A 23,579-nucleotide genomic window follows, 5' to 3' on the forward strand; every position below is an offset into this window, starting at 1 on the left:
TCTTTTAAAGTTTGAACCTATCTTATTGCATTTTTGAGTTATAGCAGTTTTTAGGTTTTTATTGCTCCAAAAGCCTTTTCAGCCCATGAACAGTTGTTTGTGAGTTTCGAAAAAAGTGCAAGATCTATTCGAACCCTTTTTGCTGGGCAAGTAGGACTTGTAAAATCAACACAATATATAGTTTAAAGTTTGAGTCTATCATATTAGGTTTTGGATTTATAGCTGTTTTTGTGTCTATTGCTTCAAAAGCATTTTCAGATAATTTGAGTGTTCTGAAGAAACTACAAGAGATATCTAAGCCATACTTTCTGTGCAAGAGGGGCTTGTACATCTGCACAACATGTCTTTTAAAGTTTGAACCTATCTTATTGCATTTTTGAGTTATAGCAGTTTTTACGTTTTTATTGCTCCAAAAGCCTTTTCAGCCCATGAACAGTTGTTTGTGAGTTTCGAAAAAAGTGCAAGAGCTATTCGAACCCTTTTTGCTGGGCAAGTAGGACATGTAAATCTACACAATATATAATTTAAATTTTGAGTCTATCATATTAGGTTTTGGATTTATAGCTGTTTTTGTGTCTATTGCTTCAAAAGCATTTTCAGATAATTTGTGTGTTCTGAAGAAACTACAAGAGATATCTAAGCCATACTTTCTGTGCAAAAGGGGCTTGTACATCTGCACAACATGTCTTTTAAAGTTTGAACCTATCTTATTGCATTTTTGAGTTATAGCAGTTTTTAGGTTTTTATTGCTCCAAAAGCCTTTTCAGCCCATGAACAGTTGTTTGTGAGTTTCAAAAAAAGTGCGAGAGCTATTCAAACCCTTTTTGCTGGGCAAGTAGGACTTGTAAATCTACACAATATATAGTTTAAATTTTGAGTCTATCATATTACGTTTTGGATTTATAGCTGTTTTTGTGTCTATTGCTTCAAAAGCATTTTCAGATAATTTGTGTGTTCTGAAGAAACTACAAGAGATATCTAAGCCATACTTTCTGTGCAAGAGGGGCTTGTACATCTGCACAACATGTCTTTTAAAGTTTGAACCTATCTTATTGCATTTTTGAGTTATAGCAGTTTTTAGGTTTTTATTGCTCCAAAAGCCTTTTCAGCCCATGAACAGTTGTTTGTGAGTTTCAAAAAAAGTGCAAGAGCTATTCAAACCCTTTTTGCTGGGCAAGTAGGACTTGTAAATCTACACAATATATAGTTTAAATTTTGAGTCTATCATATTAGGTTTTGGATTTATAGCTGTTTTTGTGTCTATTGCTTCAAAAGCATTTTCAGATAATTTGTGTGTTCTGAAGAAACTACAAGAGATATCTAAGCCATACTTTCTGTGCAAGAGGGGCTTGTACATCTGCACAACATGTCTTTTAAAGTTTGAACCTATCTTATTGCATTTTTGAGTTATAGCAGTTTTTACGTTTTTATTGCTCCAAAAGCCTTTTCAGCCCATGAACAGTTGTTTGTAAGTTTCGAAAAAAGTGCAAGAGCTATTCGAACCCTTTTTGCTGGGCAAGTAGGACATGTAAATCTACACAATATATAATTTAAATTTTGAGTCTATCATATTAGGTTTTGGATTTATAGCTGTTTTTGTGTCTATTGCTTCAAAAGCATTTTCAGATAATTTGTGTGTTCTGAAGAAACTACAAGAGATATCTAAGCCATACTTTCTGTGCAAAAGGGGCTTGTACATCTGCACAACATGTCTTTTAAAGTTTGAACCTATCTTATTGCATTTTTGAGTTATAGCAGTTTTTACGTTTTTATTGCTCCAAAAGCCTTTTCAGCCCATGAACAGTTGTTTGTGAGTTTCAAAAAAAGTGCAAGAGCTATTCAAACCCTTTTTGCTGGGCAAGTAAGGACCTGTAAATCTACACAATATATAGTTTAAATTTTGAGTCTATCATATTAGGTTTTGGATTTATTGCTGCTTTTGTGTCTATTGCTTCAAAATCATTTTCAGATAATTTGTGTGTTCTGAAGAAACTACAAGAGATATCTAAGCCATACTTTCTGTGCAAGAGGGGCTTGTACATCTGCACAACATGTCTTTTAAAGTTTGAACCTATCTTATTGCATTTTTGAGTTATAGCAGTTTTTAGGTTTTTATTGCTCCAAAAGCCTTTTCAGCCCATGAACAGTTGTTTGTGAGTTTCGAAAAAAGTGCAAGAGCTATTCGAACCCTTTTTGCTGGGCAAGTAGGACATGTAAATCTACACAATATATAATTTAAATTTTGAGTCTATCATATTAGGTTTTGGATTTATAGCTGTTTTTGTGTCTATTGCTTCAAAAGCATTTTCAGATAATTTGTGTGTTCTGAAGAAACTACAAGAGATATCTAAGCCATACTTTCTGTGCAAAAGGGGCTTGTACATCTGCACAACATGTCTTTTAAAGTTTGAACCTATCTTATTGCATTTTTGAGTTATAGCAGTTTTTAGGTTTTTATTGCTCCAAAAGCCTTTTCAGCCCATGAACAGTTGTTTGTGAGTTTCAAAAAAAGTGCAAGAGCTATTCAAACCCTTTTTGCTGGGCAAGTAGGACCTGTAAATCTACACAATATATAGTTTAAATTTTGAGTCTATCATATTAGGTTTTGGATTTATTGCTGCTTTTGTGTCTATTGCTTCAAAATCATTTTCAGATAATTTGTGTGTTCTGAAGAAACTACAAGAGATATCTAAGCCATACTTTCTGTGCAAGAGGGGCTTGTACATCTGCACAACATGTCTTTTAAAGTTTGAACCTATCTTATTGCATTTTTGAGTTATAGCAGTTTTTAGGTTTTTATTGCTCCAAAAGCCTTTTCAGCCCATGAACAGTTGTTTGTAAGTTTCGAAAAAAGTGCAAGAGCTATTCGAACCCTTTTTGGTGGGCAAGTAGGACCTGTAAATCTACACAATATATAGTTTAAATTTTGAGTCTATCATATTAGGTTTTGGATTTATAGCTGTTTTTGTGTCTATTGCTTCAAAAGCATTTTCAGATAATTTGTGTGTTCTGAAGAAACTACAAGAGATATCTAAGCCATACTTTCTGTGCAAGAGGGGCTTGTACATCTGCACAACATGTCTTTTAAAGTTTGAACCTATCTTATTGCATTTTTGAGTTATAGCAGTTTTTACGTTTTTATTGCTCCAAAAGCCTTTTCAGCCCATGAACAGTTGTTTGTGAGTTTCGAAAAAAGTGCAAGAGCTATTCGAACCCTTTTTGCTGGGCAAGTAGGACATGTAAATCTACACAATATATAATTTAAATTTTGAGTCTATCATATTAGGTTTTGGATTTATAGCTGTTTTTGTGTCTATTGCTTCAAAAGCATTTTCAGATAATTTGTGTGTTCTGAAGAAACTACAAGAGATATCTAAGCCATACTTTCTGTGCAAAAGGGGCTTGTACATCTGCACAACATGTCTTTTAAAGTTTGAACCTATCTTATTGCATTTTTGAGTTATAGCAGTTTTTAGGTTTTTATTGCTCCAAAAGCCTTTTCAGCCCATGAACAGTTGTTTGTGAGTTTCAAAAAAAGTGCAAGAGCTATTCAAACCCTTTTTGCTGGGCAAGTAGGACCTGTAAATCTACACAATATATAGTTCAAATTTTGAGTCTATCATATTAGGTTTTGGATTTATTGCTGCTTTTGTGTCTATTGCTTCAAAATCATTTTCAGATAATTTGTGTGTTCTGAAGAAACTACAAGAGATATCTAAGCCATACTTTCTGTGCAAGAGGGGCTTGTACATCTGCACAACATGTCTTTTAAAGTTTGAACCTATCTTATTGCATTTTTGAGTTATAGCAGTTTTTAGGTTTTTATTGCTCCAAAAGCCTTTTCAGCCCATGAACAGTTGTTTGTGAGTTTCGAAAAAAGTGCAAGATCTATTCGAACCCTTTTTGCTGGGCAAGTAGGACTTGTAAATCAACACAATATATAGTTTAAAGTTTGAGTCTATCATATTAGGTTTTGGATTTATAGCTGTTTTTGTGTCTATTGCTTCAAAAGCATTTTCAGATAATTTGTGTGTTCTGAAGAAACTACAAGAGATATCTAAGCCATACTTTCTGTGCAAGAGGGGCTTGTACATCTGCACAACATGTCTTTTAAAGTTTGAACCTATCTTATTGCATTTTTGAGTTATAGCAGTTTTTAGGTTTTTATTGCTCCAAAAGCCTTTTCAGCCCATGAACAGTTGTTTGTAAGTTTCGAAAAAAGTGCAAGAGCTATTCGAACCCTTTTTGGTGGGCAAGTAGGACCTGTAAATCTACACAATATATAGTTTAAATTTTGAGTCTATCATATTAGGTTTTGGATTCATAGCTGTTTTTGTGTCTATTGCTTCAAAAGCATTTTCAGATAATTTGTGTGTTCTGAAGAAACTACAAGAGATATCTAAGCCATACTTTCTGTGCAAGAGGGGCTTGTACATCTGCACAACATGTCTTTTAAAGTTTGAACCTATCTTATTGCATTTTTGAGTTATAGCAGTTTTTAGGTTTTTATTGCTCCAAAAGCCTTTTCAGCCCATGAACAGTTGTTTGTGAGTTTCGAAAAAAGTGCAAGATCTATTCGAACCCTTTTTGCTGGGCAAGTAGGACTTGTAAATCTACACAATATATAGTTTAAATTTTGAGTCTATCATATTAGGTTTTGGATTTATAGCTGTTTTTGTGTCTATTGCTTCAAAAGCATTTTCAGATAATTTGTGTGTTCTGAAGAAACTACAAGAGATATCTAAGCCATACTTTCTGTGCAAGAGGGGCTTGTACATCTGCACAACATGTCTTTTAAAGTTTGAACCTATCTTATTGCATTTTTGAGTTATAGCAGTTTTTACGTTTTTATTGCTCCAAAAGCCTTTTCAGCCTATGAACAGTTGTTTGTGAGTTTCGAAAAAAGTGCAAGAGCTATTCGAACCCTTTTTGCTGGGCAAGTAGGACATGTAAATCTACACAATATATAATTTAAATTTTGAGTCTATCATATTAGGTTTTGGATTTATAGCTGTTTTTGTGTCTATTGCTTCAAAAGCATTTTCAGATAATTTGTGTGTTCTGAAGAAACTACAAGAGATATCTAAGCCATACTTTCTGTGCAAAAGGGGCTTGTACATCTGCACAACATGTCTTTTAAAGTTTGAACCTATCTTATTGCATTTTTGAGTTATAGCAGTTTTTAGGTTTTTATTGCTCCAAAAGCCTTTTCAGCCCATGAACAGTTGTTTGTGAGTTTCAAAAAAAGTGCAAGAGCTATTCAAACCCTTTTTGCTGGGCAAGTAGGACTTGTAAATCTACACAATATATAGTTTAAATTTTGAGTCTATCATATTAGGTTTTGGATTTATAGCTGTTTTTGTGTCTATTGCTTCAAAAGCATTTTCAGATAATTTGTGTGTTCTGAAGAAACTACAAGAGATATCTAAGCCATACTTTCTGTGCAAGAGGGGCTTGTACATCTGCACAACATGTCTTTTAAAGTTTGAACCTATCTTATTGCATTTTTGAGTTATAGCAGTTTTTAGGTTTTTATTGCTCCAAAAGCCTTTTCAGCCCATGAACAGTTGTTTGTAAGTTTCGAAAAAAGTGCAAGAGCTATTCGAACCCTTTTTGGTGGGCAAGTAGGACCTGTAAATCTACACAATATATAGTTTAAATTTTGAGTCTATCATATTAGGTTTTGGATTTATAGCTGTTTTTGTGTCTATTGCTTCAAAAGCATTTTCAGATAATTTGTGTGTTCTGAAGAAACTACAAGAGATATCTAAGCCATACTTTCTGTGCAAGAGGGGCTTGTACATCTGCACAACATGTCTTTTAAAGTTTGAACCTATCTTATTGCATTTTTGAGTTATAGCAGTTTTTACGTTTTTATTGCTCCAAAAGCCTTTTCAGCCCATGAACAGTTGTTTGTGAGTTTCGAAAAAAGTGCAAGATCTATTCGAACCCTTTTTGCTGGGCAAGTAGGACTTGTAAATCTACACAATATATAGTTTAAATTTTGAGTCTATCATATTAGGTTTTGGATTTATAGCTGTTTTTGTGTCTATTGCTTCAAAAGCATTTTCAGATAATTTGTGTGTTCTGAAGAAACTACAAGAGATATCTAAGCCATACTTTCTGTGCAAGAGGGGCTTGTACATCTGCACAACATGTCTTTTAAAGTTTGAACCTATCTTATTGCATTTTTGAGTTATAGCAGTTTTTACGTTTTTATTGCTCCAAAAGCCTTTTCAGCCCATGAACAGTTGTTTGTGAGTTTCAAAAAAAGTGCAAGATCTATTCGAACCCTTTGTGCTGGGCAAGTAGGACTTGTAAATCTACACAATATATAGTTTAAAGTTTGAGTCTATCATATTAGGTTTTGGATTTATAGCTGTTTTTGTGTCTATTGCTTCAAAAGCATTTTCAGATAATTTGTGTATTCTGAAGAAACTACAAGAGATATCTAATCCATACTTTCTGTGCAAGAGGGGCTTGTACATCTGCACAACATGTCTTTTAAAGTTTGAACCTATCTTATTGCATTTTTGAGTTATAGCAGTTTTTAGGTTTTTATTGCTCCAAAAGCCTTTTCAGCCCATGAACAGTTGTTTGTGAGTTTCGAAAAAAGTGCAAGAGCTATTCGAACCCTTTTTGCTGGGCAAGTAGGACCTGTAAATCTACACAATATATAGTTTAAATTTTGAGTCTATCATATTAGGTTTTGGATTTATAGCTGTTTTTGTGTCTATTGCTTCAAAAGCATTTTCAGATAATTTGTGTGTTCTGAAGAAACTACAAGAGATATCTAAGCCATACTTTCTGTGCAAGAGGGGCTTGTACATCTGCACAACATGTCTTTTAAAGTTTGAACCTATCTTATTGCATTTTTGAGTTATAGCAGTTTTTAGGTTTTTATTGCTCCAAAAGCCTTTTCAGCCCATGAACAGTTGTTTGTGAGTTTCGAAAAAAGTGCAAGATCTATTCGAACCCTTTTTGCTGGGCAAGTAGGACTTGTAAATCTACACAATATATAGTTTAAATTTTGAGTCTATCATATTAGGTTTTGGATTTATAGCTGTTTTTGTGTCTATTGCTTCAAAAGCATTTTCAGATAATTTGTGTGTTCTGAAGAAACTACAAGAGATATCTAAGCCATACTTTCTGTGCAAGAGGGGCTTGTACATCTGCACAACATGTCTTTTAAAGTTTGAACCTATCTTATTGCATTTTTGAGTTATAGCAGTTTTTAGGTTTTTATTGCTCCAAAAGCCTTTTCAGCCCATGAACAGTTGTTTGTGAGTTTCAAAAAAAGTGCAAGAGCTATTCAAACCCTTTTTGCTGGGCAAGTAGGACCTGTAAATCTACACAATATATAGTTTAAATTTTGAGTCTATCATATTAGGTTTTGGATTTATAGCTGTTTTTGTGTCTATTGCTTCAAAAGCATTTTCAGATAATTTGTGTGTTCTGAAGAAACTACAAGAGATATCTAAGCCATACTTTCTGTGCAAGAGGGGCTTGTACATCTGCACAACATGTCTTTTAAAGTTTGAACCTATCTTATTGCATTTTTGAGTTATAGCAGTTTTTACGTTTTTATTGCTCCAAAAGCCTTTTCAGCCCATGAACAGTTGTTTGTGAGTTTCGAAAAAAGTGCAAGATCTATTCGAACCCTTTTTGCTGGGCAAGTAGGACTTGTAAATCAACACAATATATAGTTTAAAGTTTGAGTCTATCATATTAGGTTTTGGATTTATAGCTGTTTTTGTGTCTATTGCTTCAAAAGCATTTTCAGATAATTTGTGTGTTCTGAAGAAACTACAAGAGATATCTAAGCCATACTTTCTGTGCAAGAGGGGCTTGTACATCTGCACAACATGTCTTTTAAAGTTTGAACCTATCTTATTGCATTTTTGAGTTATAGCAGTTTTTAGGTTTTTATTGCTCCAAAAGCCTTTTCAGCCCATGAACAGTTGTTTGTGAGTTTCAAAAAAAGTGCAAGAGCTATTCAAACCCTTTTTGCTGGGCAAGTAGGACCTGTAAATCTACACAATATATAGTTTAAATTTTGAGTCTATCATATTAGGTTTTGGATTTATTGCTGCTTTTGTGTCTATTGCTTCAAAATCATTTTCAGATAATTTGTGTGTTCTGAAGAAACTACAAGAGATATCTAAGCCATACTTTCTGTGCAAGAGGGGCTTGTACATCTGCACAACATGTCTTTTAAAGTTTGAACCTATCTTATTGCATTTTTGAGTTATAGCAGTTTTTACGTTTTTATTGCTCCAAAAGCCTTTTCAGCCCATGAACAGTTGTTTGTGAGTTTCGAAAAAAGTGCAAGAGCTATTCGAACCCTTTTTGCTGGGCAAGTAGGACATGTAAATCTACACAATATATAATTTAAATTTTGAGTCTATCATATTAGGTTTTGGATTTATAGCTGTTTTTGTGTCTATTGCTTCAAAAGCATTTTCAGATAATTTGTGTGTTCTGAAGAAACTACAAGAGATATCTAAGCCATACTTTCTGTGCAAAAGGGGCTTGTACATCTGCACAACATGTCTTTTAAAGTTTGAACCTATCTTATTGCATTTTTGAGTTATAGCAGTTTTTAGGTTTTTATTGCTCCAAAAGCCTTTTCAGCCCATGAACAGTTGTTTGTGAGTTTCAAAAAAAGTGCAAGAGCTATTCAAACCCTTTTTGCTGGGCAAGTAGGACCTGTAAATCTACACAATATATAGTTTAAATTTTGAGTCTATCATATTAGGTTTTGGATTTATTGCTGCTTTTGTGTCTATTGCTTCAAAATCATTTTCAGATAATTTGTGTGTTCTGAAGAAACTACAAGAGATATCTAAGCCATACTTTCTGTGCAAGAGGGGCTTGTACATCTGCACAACATGTCTTTTAAAGTTTGAACCTATCTTATTGCATTTTTGAGTTATAGCAGTTTTTAGGTTTTTATTGCTCCAAAAGCCTTTTCAGCCCATGAACAGTTGTTTGTAAGTTTCGAAAAAAGTGCAAGAGCTATTCGAACCCTTTTTGGTGGGCAAGTAGGACCTGTAAATCTACACAATATATAGTTTAAATTTTGAGTCTATCATATTAGGTTTTGGATTTATAGCTGTTTTTGTGTCTATTGCTTCAAAAGCATTTTCAGATAATTTGTGTGTTCTGAAGAAACTACAAGAGATATCTAAGCCATACTTTCTGTGCAAGAGGGGCTTGTACATCTGCACAACATGTCTTTTAAAGTTTGAACCTATCTTATTGCATTTTTGAGTTATAGCAGTTTTTACGTTTTTATTGCTCCAAAAGCCTTTTCAGCCCATGAACAGTTGTTTGTGAGTTTCGAAAAAAGTGCAAGAGCTATTCGAACCCTTTTTGCTGGGCAAGTAGGACATGTAAATCTACACAATATATAATTTAAATTTTGAGTCTATCATATTAGGTTTTGGATTTATAGCTGTTTTTGTGTCTATTGCTTCAAAAGCATTTTCAGATAATTTGTGTGTTCTGAAGAAACTACAAGAGATATCTAAGCCATACTTTCTGTGCAAAAGGGGCTTGTACATCTGCACAACATGTCTTTTAAAGTTTGAACCTATCTTATTGCATTTTTGAGTTATAGCAGTTTTTAGGTTTTTATTGCTCCAAAAGCCTTTTCAGCCCATGAACAGTTGTTTGTGAGTTTCAAAAAAAGTGCAAGAGCTATTCAAACCCTTTTTGCTGGGCAAGTAGGACCTGTAAATCTACACAATATATAGTTTAAAGTTTGAGTCTATCATATTAGGTTTTGGATTTATAGCTGTTTTTGTGTCTATTGCTTCAAAAGCATTTTCAGATAATTTGTGTATTCTGAAGAAACTACAAGAGATATCTAATCCATACTTTCTGTGCAAGAGGGGCTTGTACATCTGCACAACATGTCTTTTAAAGTTTGAACCTATCTTATTGCATTTTTGAGTTATAGCAGTTTTTAGGTTTTTATTGCTCCAAAAGCCTTTTCAGCCCATGAACAGTTGTTTGTGAGTTTCGAAAAAAGTGCAAGAGCTATTCGAACCCTTTTTGCTGGGCAAGTAGGACCTGTAAATCTACACAATATATAGTTTAAATTTTGAGTCTATCATATTAGGTTTTGGATTTATAGCTGTTTTTGTGTCTATTGCTTCAAAAGCATTTTCAGATAATTTGTGTGTTCTGAAGAAACTACAAGAGATATCTAAGCCATACTTTCTGTGCAAGAGGGGCTTGTACATCTGCACAACATGTCTTTTAAAGTTTGAACCTATCTTATTGCATTTTTGAGTTATAGCAGTTTTTAGGTTTTTATTGCTCCAAAAGCCTTTTCAGCCCATGAACAGTTGTTTGTGAGTTTCGAAAAAAGTGCAAGATCTATTCGAACCCTTTTTGCTGGGCAAGTAGGACTTGTAAATCTACACAATATATAGTTTAAATTTTGAGTCTATCATATTAGGTTTTGGATTTATAGCTGTTTTTGTGTCTATTGCTTCAAAAGCATTTTCAGATAATTTGTGTGTTCTGAAGAAACTACAAGAGATATCTAAGCCATACTTTCTGTGCAAGAGGGGCTTGTACATCTGCACAACATGTCTTTTAAAGTTTGAACCTATCTTATTGCATTTTTGAGTTATAGCAGTTTTTAGGTTTTTATTGCTCCAAAAGCCTTTTCAGCCCATGAACAGTTGTTTGTGAGTTTCAAAAAAAGTGCAAGAGCTATTCAAACCCTTTTTGCTGGGCAAGTAGGACCTGTAAATCTACACAATATATAGTTTAAATTTTGAGTCTATCATATTAGGTTTTGGATTTATAGCTGTTTTTGTGTCTATTGCTTCAAAAGCATTTTCAGATAATTTGTGTGTTCTGAAGAAACTACAAGAGATATCTAAGCCATACTTTCTGTGCAAGAGGGGCTTGTACATCTGCACAACATGTCTTTTAAAGTTTGAACCTATCTTATTGCATTTTTGAGTTATAGCAGTTTTTACGTTTTTATTGCTCCAAAAGCCTTTTCAGCCCATGAACAGTTGTTTGTGAGTTTCGAAAAAAGTGCAAGATCTATTCGAACCCTTTTTGCTGGGCAAGTAGGACTTGTAAATCAACACAATATATAGTTTAAAGTTTGAGTCTATCATATTAGGTTTTGGATTTATAGCTGTTTTTGTGTCTATTGCTTCAAAAGCATTTTCAGATAATTTGTGTGTTCTGAAGAAACTACAAGAGATATCTAAGCCATACTTTCTGTGCAAGAGGGGCTTGTACATCTGCACAACATGTCTTTTAAAGTTTGAACCTATCTTATTGCATTTTTGAGTTATAGCAGTTTTTACGTTTTTATTGCTCCAAAAGCCTTTTCAGCCCATGAACAGTTGTTTGTGAGTTTCAAAAAAAGTGCAAGAGCTATTCAAACCCTTTTTGCTGGGCAAGTAGGACCTGTAAATCTACACAATATATAGTTTAAATTTTGAGTCTATCATATTAGGTTTTGGATTTATTGCTGCTTTTGTGTCTATTGCTTCAAAATCATTTTCAGATAATTTGTGTGTTCTGAAGAAACTACAAGAGATATCTAAGCCATACTTTCTGTGCAAGAGGGGCTTGTACATCTGCACAACATGTCTTTTAAAGTTTGAACCTATCTTATTGCATTTTTGAGTTATAGCAGTTTTTACGTTTTTATTGCTCCAAAAGCCTTTTCAGCCCATGAACAGTTGTTTGTGAGTTTCGAAAAAAGTGCAAGAGCTATTCGAACCCTTTTTGCTGGGCAAGTAGGACATGTAAATCTACACAATATATAATTTAAATTTTGAGTCTATCATATTAGGTTTTGGATTTATAGCTGTTTTTGTGTCTATTGCTTCAAAAGCATTTTCAGATAATTTGTGTGTTCTGAAGAAACTACAAGAGATATCTAAGCCATACTTTCTGTGCAAAAGGGGCTTGTACATCTGCACAACATGTCTTTTAAAGTTTGAACCTATCTTATTGCATTTTTGAGTTATAGCAGTTTTTAGGTTTTTATTGCTCCAAAAGCCTTTTCAGCCCATGAACAGTTGTTTGTGAGTTTCAAAAAAAGTGCAAGAGCTATTCAAACCCTTTTTGCTGGGCAAGTAGGACCTGTAAATCTACACAATATATAGTTTAAATTTTGAGTCTATCATATTAGGTTTTGGATTTATTGCTGCTTTTGTGTCTATTGCTTCAAAATCATTTTCAGATAATTTGTGTGTTCTGAAGAAACTACAAGAGATATCTAATCCATACTTTCTGTGCAAGAGGGGCTTGTACATCTGCACAACATGTCTTTTAAAGTTTGAACCTATCTTATTGCATTTTTGAGTTATAGCAGTTTTTAGGTTTTTATTGCTCCAAAAGCCTTTTCAGCCCATGAACAGTTGTTTGTGAGTTTCGAAAAAAGTGCAAGAGCTATTCGAACCCTTTTTGCTGGGCAAGTAGGACCTGTAAATCTACACAATATATAGTTTAAATTTTGAGTCTATCATATTAGGTTTTGGATTTATAGCTGTTTTTGTGTCTATTGCTTCAAAAGCATTTTCAGATAATTTGTGTGTTCTGAAGAAACTACAAGAGATATCTAAGCCATACTTTCTGTGCAAGAGGGGCTTGTACATCTGCACAACATGTCTTTTAAAGTTTGAACCTATCTTATTGCATTTTTGAGTTATAGCAGTTTTTAGGTTTTTATTGCTCCAAAAGCCTTTTCAGCCCATGAACAGTTGTTTGTGAGTTTCGAAAAAAGTGCAAGATCTATTCGAACCCTTTTTGCTGGGCAAGTAGGACTTGTAAATCTACACAATATATAGTTTAAATTTTGAGTCTATCATATTAGGTTTTGGATTTATAGCTGTTTTTGTGTCTATTGCTTCAAAAGCATTTTCAGATAATTTGTGTGTTCTGAAGAAACTACAAGAGATATCTAAGCCATACTTTCTGTGCAAGAGGGGCTTGTACATCTGCACAACATGTCTTTTAAAGTTTGAACCTATCTTATTGCATTTTTGAGTTATAGCAGTTTTTAGGTTTTTATTGCTCCAAAAGCCTTTTCAGCCCATGAACAGTTGTTTGTGAGTTTCAAAAAAAGTGCAAGAGCTATTCAAACCCTTTTTGCTGGGCAAGTAGGACCTGTAAATCTACACAATATATAGTTTAAATTTTGAGTCTATCATATTAGGTTTTGGATTTATAGCTGTTTTTGTGTCTATTGCTTCAAAAGCATTTTCAGATAATTTGTGTGTTCTGAAGAAACTACAAGAGATATCTAAGCCATACTTTCTGTGCAAGAGGGGCTTGTACATCTGCACAACATGTCTTTTAAAGTTTGAACCTATCTTATTGCATTTTTGAGTTATAGCAGTTTTTACGTTTTTATTGCTCCAAAAGCCTTTTCAGCCCATGAACAGTTGTTTGTGAGTTTCGAAAAAAGTGCAAGATCTATTCGAACCCTTTTTGCTGGGCAAGTAGGACTTGTAAATCAACACAATATATAGTTTAAAGTTTGAGTCTATCATATTAGGTTTTGGATTTATAGCTGTTTTTGTGTCTATTGCTTCAAAAGCATTTTCAGATAATTTGTGTGTTCTGAAGAAACTACAAGAGATATCTAAGCCATACTTTCTGTGCAAGAGGGGCTTGTACATCTGCACAACATGTCTTTTAAAGTTTGAACCTATCTTATTGCATTTTTGAGTTATAGCAGTTTTTAGGTTTTTATTGCTCCAAAAGCCTTTTCAGCCCATGAACAGTTGTTTGTGAGTTTCAAAAAAAGTGCAAGAGCTATTCAAACCCTTTTTGCTGGGCAAGTAGGACCTGTAAATCTACACAATATATAGTTTAAATTTTGAGTCTATCATATTAGGTTTTGGATTTATTGCTGCTTTTGTGTCTATTGCTTCAAAATCATTTTCAGATAATTTGTGTGTTCTGAAGAAACTACAAGAGATATCTAAGCCATACTTTCTGTGCAAGAGGGGCTTGTACATCTGCACAACATGTCTTTTAAAGTTTGAACCTATCTTATTGCATTTTTGAGTTATAGCAGTTTTTACGTTTTTATTGCTCCAAAAGCCTTTTCAGCCCATGAACAGTTGTTTGTGAGTTTCGAAAAAAGTGCAAGAGCTATTCGAACCCTTTTTGCTGGGCAAGTAGGACATGTAAATCTACACAATATATAATTTAAATTTTGAGTCTATCATATTAGGTTTTGGATTTATAGCTGTTTTTGTGTCTATTGCTTCAAAAGCATTTTCAGATAATTTGTGTGTTCTGAAGAAACTACAAGAGATATCTAAGCCATACTTTCTGTGCAAAAGGGGCTTGTACATCTGCACAACATGTCTTTTAAAGTTTGAACCTATCTTATTGCATTTTTGAGTTATAGCAGTTTTTAGGTTTTTATTGCTCCAAAAGCCTTTTCAGCCCATGAACAGTTGTTTGTGAGTTTCAAAAAAAGTGCAAGAGCTATTCAAACCCTTTTTGCTGGGCAAGTAGGACCTGTAAATCTACACAATATATAGTTTAAATTTTGAGTCTATCATATTAGGTTTTGGATTTATTGCTGCTTTTGTGTCTATTGCTTCAAAATCATTTTCAGATAATTTGTGTGTTCTGAAGAAACTACAAGAGATATCTAAGCCATACTTTCTGTGCAAGAGGGGCTTGTACATCTGCACAACATGTCTTTTAAAGTTTGAACCTATCTTATTGCATTTTTGAGTTATAGCAGTTTTTAGGTTTTTATTGCTCCAAAAGCCTTTTCAGCCCATGAACAGTTGTTTGTAAGTTTCGAAAAAAGTGCAAGAGCTATTCGAACCCTTTTTGGTGGGCAAGTAGGACCTGTAAATCTACACAATATATAGTTTAAATTTTGAGTCTATCATATTAGGTTTTGGATTTATAGCTGTTTTTGTGTCTATTGCTTCAAAAGCATTTTCAGATAATTTGTGTGTTCTGAAGAAACTACAAGAGATATCTAAGCCATACTTTCTGTGCAAGAGGGGCTTGTACATCTGCACAACATGTCTTTTAAAGTTTGAACCTATCTTATTGCATTTTTGAGTTATAGCAGTTTTTACGTTTTTATTGCTCCAAAAGCCTTTTCAGCCCATGAACAGTTGTTTGTGAGTTTCGAAAAAAGTGCAAGAGCTATTCGAACCCTTTTTGCTGGGCAAGTAGGACATGTAAATCTACACAATATATAATTTAAATTTTGAGTCTATCATATTAGGTTTTGGATTTATAGCTGTTTTTGTGTCTATTGCTTCAAAAGCATTTTCAGATAATTTGTGTGTTCTGAAGAAACTACAAGAGATATCTAAGCCATACTTTCTGTGCAAAAGGGGCTTGTACATCTGCACAACATGTCTTTTAAAGTTTGAACCTATCTTATTGCATTTTTGAGTTATAGCAGTTTTTAGGTTTTTATTGCTCCAAAAGCCTTTTCAGCCCATGAACAGTTGTTTGTGAGTTTCAAAAAAAGTGCAAGAGCTATTCAAACCCTTTTTGCTGGGCAAGTAGGACCTGTAAATCTACACAATATATAGTTTAAATTTTGAGTCTATCATATTAGGTTTTGGATTTATTGCTGCTTTTGTGTCTATTGCTTCAAAATCATTTTCAGATAATTTGTGTGTTCTGAAGAAACTACAAGAGATATCTAAGCCATACTTTCTGTGCAAGAGGGGCTTGTACATCTGCACAACATGTCTTTTAAAGTTTGAACCTATCTTATTGCATTTTTGAGTTATAGCAGTTTTTAGGTTTTTATTGCTCCAAAAGCCTTTTCAGCCCATGAACAGTTGTTTGTAAGTTTCGAAAAAAGTGCAAGAGCTATTCGAACCCTTTTTGGTGGGCAAGTAGGACCTGTAAATCTACACAATATATAGTTTAAATTTTGAGTCTATCATATTAGGTTTTGGATTTATAGCTGTTTTTGTGTCTATTGCTTCAAAAGCATTTTCAGATAATTTGTGTGTTCTGAAGAAACTACAAGAGATATCTAAGCCATACTTTCTGTGCAAGAGGGGCTTGTACATCTGCACAACATGTCTTTTAAAGTTTGAACCTATCTTATTGCATTTTTGAGTTATAGCAGTTTTTACGTTTTTATTGCTCCAAAAGCCTTTTCAGCCCATGAACAGTTGTTTGTGAGTTTCGAAAAAAGTGCAAGAGCTATTCGAACCCTTTTTGCTGGGCAAGTAGGACATGTAAATCTACACAATATATAATTTAAATTTTGAGTCTATCATATTAGGTTTTGGATTTATAGCTGTTTTTGTGTCTATTGCTTCAAAAGCATTTTCAGATAATTTGTGTGTTCTGAAGAAACTACAAGAGATATCTAAGCCATACTTTCTGTGCAAAAGGGGCTTGTACATCTGCACAACATGTCTTTTAAAGTTTGAACCTATCTTATTGCATTTTTGAGTTATAGCAGTTTTTAGGTTTTTATTGCTCCAAAAGCCTTTTCAGCCCATGAACAGTTGTTTGTGAGTTTCAAAAAAAGTGCAAGAGCTATTCAAACCCTTTTTGCTGGGCAAGTAGGACCTGTAAATCTACACAATATATAGTTCAAATTTTGAGTCTATCATATTAGGTTTTGGATTTATTGCTGCTTTTGTGTCTATTGCTTCAAAATCATTTTCAGATAATTTGTGTGTTCTGAAGAAACTACAAGAGATATCTAAGCCATACTTTCTGTGCAAGAGGGGCTTGTACATCTGCACAACATGTCTTTTAAAGTTTGAACCTATCTTATTGCATTTTTGAGTTATAGCAGTTTTTAGGTTTTTATTGCTCCAAAAGCCTTTTCAGCCCATGAACAGTTGTTTGTGAGTTTCGAAAAAAGTGCAAGATCTATTCGAACCCTTTTTGCTGGGCAAGTAGGACTTGTAAATCAACACAATATATAGTTTAAAGTTTGAGTCTATCATATTAGGTTTTGGATTTATAGCTGTTTTTGTGTCTATTGCTTCAAAAGCATTTTCAGATAATTTGTGTGTTCTGAAGAAACTACAAGAGATATCTAAGCCATACTTTCTGTGCAAGAGGGGCTTGTACATCTGCACAACATGTCTTTTAAAGTTTGAACCTATCTTATTGCATTTTTGAGTTATAGCAGTTTTTACGTTTTTATTGCTCCAAAAGCCTTTTCAGCCCATGAACAGTTGTTTGTGAGTTTCGAAAAAAGTGCAAGAGCTATTCGAACCCTTTTTGCTGGGCAAGTAGGACATGTAAATCTACACAATATATAATTTAAATTTTGAGTCTATCATATTAGGTTTTGGATTTATAGCTGTTTTTGTGTCTATTGCTTCAAAAGCATTTTCAGATAATTTGTGTGTTCTGAAGAAACTACAAGAGATATCTAAGCCATACTTTCTGTGCAAAAGGGGCTTGTACATCTGCACAACATGTCTTTTAAAGTTTGAACCTATCTTATTGCATTTTTGAGTTATAGCAGTTTTTAGGTTTTTATTGCTCCAAAAGCCTTTTCAGCCCATGAACAGTTGTTTGTGAGTTTCAAAAAAAGTGCAAGAGCTATTCAAACCCTTTTTGCTGGGCAAGTAGGACCTGTAAATCTACACAATATATAGTTCAAATTTTGAGTCTATCATATTAGGTTTTGGATTTATTGCTGCTTTTGTGTCTATTGCTTCAAAATCATTTTCAGATAATTTGTGTGTTCTGAAGAAACTACAAGAGATATCTAAGCCATACTTTCTGTGCAAGAGGGGCTTGTACATCTGCACAACATGTCTTTTAAAGTTTGAACCTATCTTATTGCATTTTTGAGTTATAGCAGTTTTTAGGTTTTTATTGCTCCAAAAGCCTTTTCAGCCCATGAACAGTTGTTTGTGAGTTTCGAAAAAAGTGCAAGATCTATTCGAACCCTTTTTGCTGGGCAAGTAGGACTTGTAAATCAACACAATATATAGTTTAAAGTTTGAGTCTATCATATTAGGTTTTGGATTTATAGCTGTTTTTGTGTCTATTGCTTCAAAAGCATTTTCAGATAATTTGTGTGTTCTGAAGAAACTACAAGAGATATCTAAGCCATACTTTCTGTGCAAGAGGGGCTTGTACATCTGCACAACATGTCTTTTAAAGTTTGAACCTATCTTATTGCATTTTTGAGTTATAGCAGTTTTTACGTTTTTATTGCTCCAAAAGCCTTTTCAGCCCATGAACAGTTGTTTGTGAGTTTCGAAAAAAGTGCAAGAGCTATTCGAACCCTTTTTGCTGGGCAAGTAGGACATGTAAATCTACACAATATATAATTTAAATTTTGAGTCTATCATATTAGGTTTTGGATTTATAGCTGTTTTTGTGTCTATTGCTTCAAAAGCATTTTCAGATAATTTGTGTGTTCTGAAGAAACTACAAGAGATATCTAAGCCATACTTTCTGTGCAAAAGGGGCTTGTACATCTGCACAACATGTCTTTTAAAGTTTGAACCTATCTTATTGCATTTTTGAGTTATAGCAGTTTTTAGGTTTTTATTGCTCCAAAAGCCTTTTCAGCCCATGAACAGTTGTTTGTGAGTTTCAAAAAAAGTGCAAGAGCTATTCAAACCCTTTTTGCTGGGCAAGTAGGACCTGTAAATTTACACAATATATAGTTTAAATTTTGAGTCTATCATATTAGGTTTTGGATTTATAGCTGTTTTTGTGTCTATTGCTTCAAAAGCATTTTCAGATAATTTGTGTGTTCTGAAGAAACTACAAGAGATATCTAAGCCATACTTTCTGTGCAAGAGGGGCTTGTACATCTGCACAACATGTCTTTTAAAGTTTGAACCTATCTTATTGCATTTTTGAGTTATAGCAGTTTTTACGTTTTTATTGCTCCAAAAGCCTTTTCAGCCCATGAACAGTTGTTTGTGAGTTTCGAAAAAAGTGCAAGAGCTATTCGAACCCTTTTTGCTGGGCAAGTAGGACATGTAAATCTACACAATATATAATTTAAATTTTGAGTCTATCATATTAGGTTTTGGATTTATAGCTGTTTTTGTGTCTATTGCTTCAAAAGCATTTTCAGATAATTTGTGTGTTCTGAAGAAACTACAAGAGATATCTAAGCCATACTTTCTGTGCAAAAGGGGCTTGTACATCTGCACAACATGTCTTTTAAAGTTTGAACCTATCTTATTGCATTTTTGAGTTATAGCAGTTTTTAGGTTTTTATTGCTCCAAAAGCCTTTTCAGCCCATGAACAGTTGTTTGTGAGTTTCAAAAAAAGTGCAAGAGCTATTCAAACCCTTTTTGCTGGGCAAGTAGGACCTGTAAATCTACACAATATATAGTTTAAATTTTGAGTCTATCATATTAGGTTTTGGATTTATTGCTGCTTTTGTGTCTATTGCTTCAAAATCATTTTCAGATAATTTGTGTGTTCTGAAGAAACTACAAGAGATATCTAAGCCATACTTTCTGTGCAAGAGGGGCTTGTACATCTGCACAACATGTCTTTTAAAGTTTGAACCTATCTTATTGCATTTTTGAGTTATAGCAGTTTTTACGTTTTTATTGCTCCAAAAGCCTTTTCAGCCCATGAACAGTTGTTTGTGAGTTTCGAAAAAAGTGCAAGATCTATTCGAACCCTTTTTGCTGGGCAAGTAGGACTTGTAAATCTACACAATATATAGTTTAAAGTTTGAGTCTATCATATTAGGTTTTGGATTTATAGCTGTTTTTGTGTCTATTGCTTCAAAAGCATTTTCAGATAATTTGTGTGTTCTGAAGAAACTACAAGAGATATCTAAGCCATACTTTCTGTGCAAGAGGGGCTTGTACATCTGCACAACATGTCTTTTAAAGTTTGAACCTATCTTATTGCATTTTTGAGTTATAGCAGTTTTTACGTTTTTATTGCTCCAAAAGCCTTTTCAGCCCATGAACAGTTGTTTGTGAGTTTCGAAAAAAGTGCAAGAGCTATTCGAACCCTTTTTGCTGGGCAAGTAGGACATGTAAATCTACACAATATATAATTTAAATTTTGAGTCTATCATATTAGGTTTTGGATTTATAGCTGTTTTTGTGTCTATTGCTTCAAAAGCATTTTCAGATAATTTGTGTGTTCTGAAGAAACTACAAGAGATATCTAAGCCATACTTTCTGTGCAAAAGGGGCTTGTACATCTGCACAACATGTTTTTTAAAGTTTGAACCTATCTTATTGCATTTTTGAGTTATAGCAGTTTTTAGGTTTTTATTGCTCCAAAAGCCTTTTCAGCCCATGAACAGTTGTTTGTGAGTTTCAAAAAAAGTGCAAGAGCTATTCAAACCCTTTTTGCTGGGCAAGTAGGACCTGTAAATCTACACAATATATAGTTTAAATTTTGAGTCTATCATATTAGGTTTTGGATTTATTGCTGCTTTTGTGTCTATTGCTTCAAAAGCATTTTCAGATAATTTGTGTGTTCTGAAGAAACTACAAGAGATATCTAAGCCATACTTTCTGTGCAAGAGGGGCTTGTACATCTGCACAACATGTCTTTTAAAGTTTGAACCTATCTTATTGCATTTTTGAGTTATAGCAGTTTTTACGTTTTTATTGCTCCAAAAGCCTTTTCAGCCCATGAACAGTTGTTTGTGAGTTTCGAAAAAAGTGCAAGAGCTATTCGAACCCTTTTTGCTGGGCAAGTAGGACATGTAAATCTACACAATATATAGTTTAAATTTTGAGTCTATCATATTAGGTTTTGGATTTATAGCTGTTTTTGTGTCTATTGCTTCAAAAGCATTTTCAGATAATTTGTGTGTTCTGAAGAAACTACAAGAGATATCTAAGCCATACTTTCTGTGCAAAAGGGGCTTGTACATCTGCACAACATGTCTTTTAAAGTTTGAACCTATCTTATTGCATTTTTGAGTTATAGCAGTTTTTAGGTTTTTATTGCTCCAAAAGCCTTTTCAGCCCATGAACAGTTGTTTGTGAGTTTCAAAAAAAGTGCAAGAGCTATTCAAACCCTTTTTGCTGGGCAAGTAGGACTTGTAAATCTACACAATATATAGTTTAAATTTTGAGTCTATCATATTAGGTTTTGGATTTATAGCTGTTTTTGTGTCTATTGCTTCAAAAGCATTTTCAGATAATTTGTGTGTTCTGAAGAAACTACAAGAGATATCTAAGCCATACTTTCTGTGCAAGAGGGGCTTGTACATCTGCACAACATGTCTTTTAAAGTTTGAACCTATCTTATTGCATTTTTGAGTTATAGCAGTTTTTAGGTTTTTATTGCTCCAAAAGCCTTTTCAGCCCATGAACAGTTGTTTGTGAGTTTCAAAAAAAGTGCAAGAGCTATTCAAACCCTTTTTGCTGGGCAAGTAGGACCTGTAAATCTACACAATATATAGTTTAAATTTTGAGTCTATCATATTAGGTTTTGGATTTATAGCTGTTTTTGTGTCTATTGCTTCAAAAGCATTTTCAGATAATTTGTGTGTTCTGAAGAAACTACAAGAGATATCTAAGCCATACTTTCTGTGCAAGAGGGGCTTGTACATCTGCACAACATGTCTTTTAAAGTTTGAACCTATCTTATTGCATTTTTGAGTTATAGCAGTTTTTACGTTTTTATTGCTCCAAAAGCCTTTTCAGCCCATGAACAGTTGTTTGTGAGTTTCGAAAAAAGTGCAAGATCTATTCGAACCCTTTTTGCTGGGCAAGTAGGACTTGTAAATCAACACAATATATAGTTTAAAGTTTGAGTCTATCATATTAGGTTTTGGATTTATAGCTGTTTTTGTGTCTATTGCTTCAAAAGCATTTTCAGATAATTTGTGTGTTCTGAAGAAACTACAAGAGATATCTAAGCCATACTTTCTGTGCAAGAGGGGCTTGTACATCTGCACAACATGTCTTTTAAAGTTTGAACCTATCTTATTGCATTTTTGAGTTATAGCAGTTTTTAGGTTTTTATTGCTCCAAAAGCCTTTTCAGCCCATGAACAGTTGTTTGTGAGTTTCAAAAAAAGTGCAAGAGCTATTCAAACCCTTTTTGCTGGGCAAGTAGGACCTGTAAATCTACACAATATATAGTTTAAATTTTGAGTCTATCATATTAGGTTTTGGATTTATTGCTGCTTTTGTGTCTATTGCTTCAAAATCATTTTCAGATAATTTGTGTGTTCTGAAGAAACTACAAGAGATATCTAAGCCATACTTTCTGTGCAAGAGGGGCTTGTACATCTGCACAACATGTCTTTTAAAGTTTGAACCTATCTTATTGCATTTTTGAGTTATAGCAGTTTTTACGTTTTTATTGCTCCAAAAGCCTTTTCAGCCCATGAACAGTTGTTTGTGAGTTTCGAAAAAAGTGCAAGAGCTATTCGAACCCTTTTTGCTGGGCAAGTAGGACATGTAAATCTACACAATATATAATTTAAATTTTGAGTCTATCATATTAGGTTTTGGATTTATAGCTGTTTTTGTGTCTATTGCTTCAAAAGCATTTTCAGATAATTTGTGTGTTCTGAAGAAACTACAAGAGATATCTAAGCCATACTTTCTGTGCAAAAGGGGCTTGTACATCTGCACAACATGTCTTTTAAAGTTTGAACCTATCTTATTGCATTTTTGAGTTATAGCAGTTTTTAGGTTTTTATTGCTCCAAAAGCCTTTTCAGCCCATGAACAGTTGTTTGTGAGTTTCAAAAAAAGTGCAAGAGCTATTCAAACCCTTTTTGCTGGGCAAGTAGGACCTGTAAATCTACACAATATATAGTTTAAATTTTGAGTCTATCATATTAGGTTTTGGATTTATTGCTGCTTTTGTGTCTATTGCTTCAAAATCATTTTCAGATAATTTGTGTGTTCTGAAGAAACTACAAGAGATATCTAAGCCATACTTTCTGTGCAAGAGGGGCTTGTACATCTGCACAACATGTCTTTTAAAGTTTGAACCTATCTTATTGCATTTTTGAGTTATAGCAGTTTTTAGGTTTTTATTGCTCCAAAAGCCTTTTCAGCCCATGAACAGTTGTTTGTGAGTTTCGAAAAAAGTGCAAGAGCTATTCGAACCCTTTTTGCTGGGCAAGTAGGACATGTAAATCTACACAATATATAATTTAAATTTTGAGTCTATCATATTAGGTTTTGGATTTATAGCTGTTTTTGTGTCTATTGCTTCAAAAGCATTTTCAGATAATTTGTGTGTTCTGAAGAAACTACAAGAGATATCTAAGCCATACTTTCTGTGCAAAAGGGGCTTGTACATCTGCACAACATGTCTTTTAAAGTTTGAACCTATCTTATTGCATTTTTGAGTTATAGCAGTTTTTAGGTTTTTATTGCTCCAAAAGCCTTTTCAGCCCATGAACAGTTGTTTGTGAGTTTCAAAAAAAGTGCAAGAGCTATTCAAACCCTTTTTGCTGGGCAAGTAGGACCTGTAAATTTACACAATATATAGTTTAAATTTTGAGTCTATCATATTAGGTTTTGGATTTATAGCTGTTTTTGTGTCTATTGCTTCAAAAGCATTTTCAGATAATTTGTGTGTTCTGAAGAAACTACAAGAGATATCTAAGCCATACTTTCTGTGCAAGAGGGG

The sequence above is a fragment of the Eucyclogobius newberryi genome, unplaced genomic scaffold (assembly GCF_026437365.1).
Source record: "Eucyclogobius newberryi isolate DKJ021-1_F unplaced genomic scaffold, fEucNew1.0.hap1 SCAF_1, whole genome shotgun sequence".
NCBI classification, from domain to species: domain Eukaryota; kingdom Metazoa; phylum Chordata; class Actinopteri; order Gobiiformes; family Gobiidae; genus Eucyclogobius; species Eucyclogobius newberryi.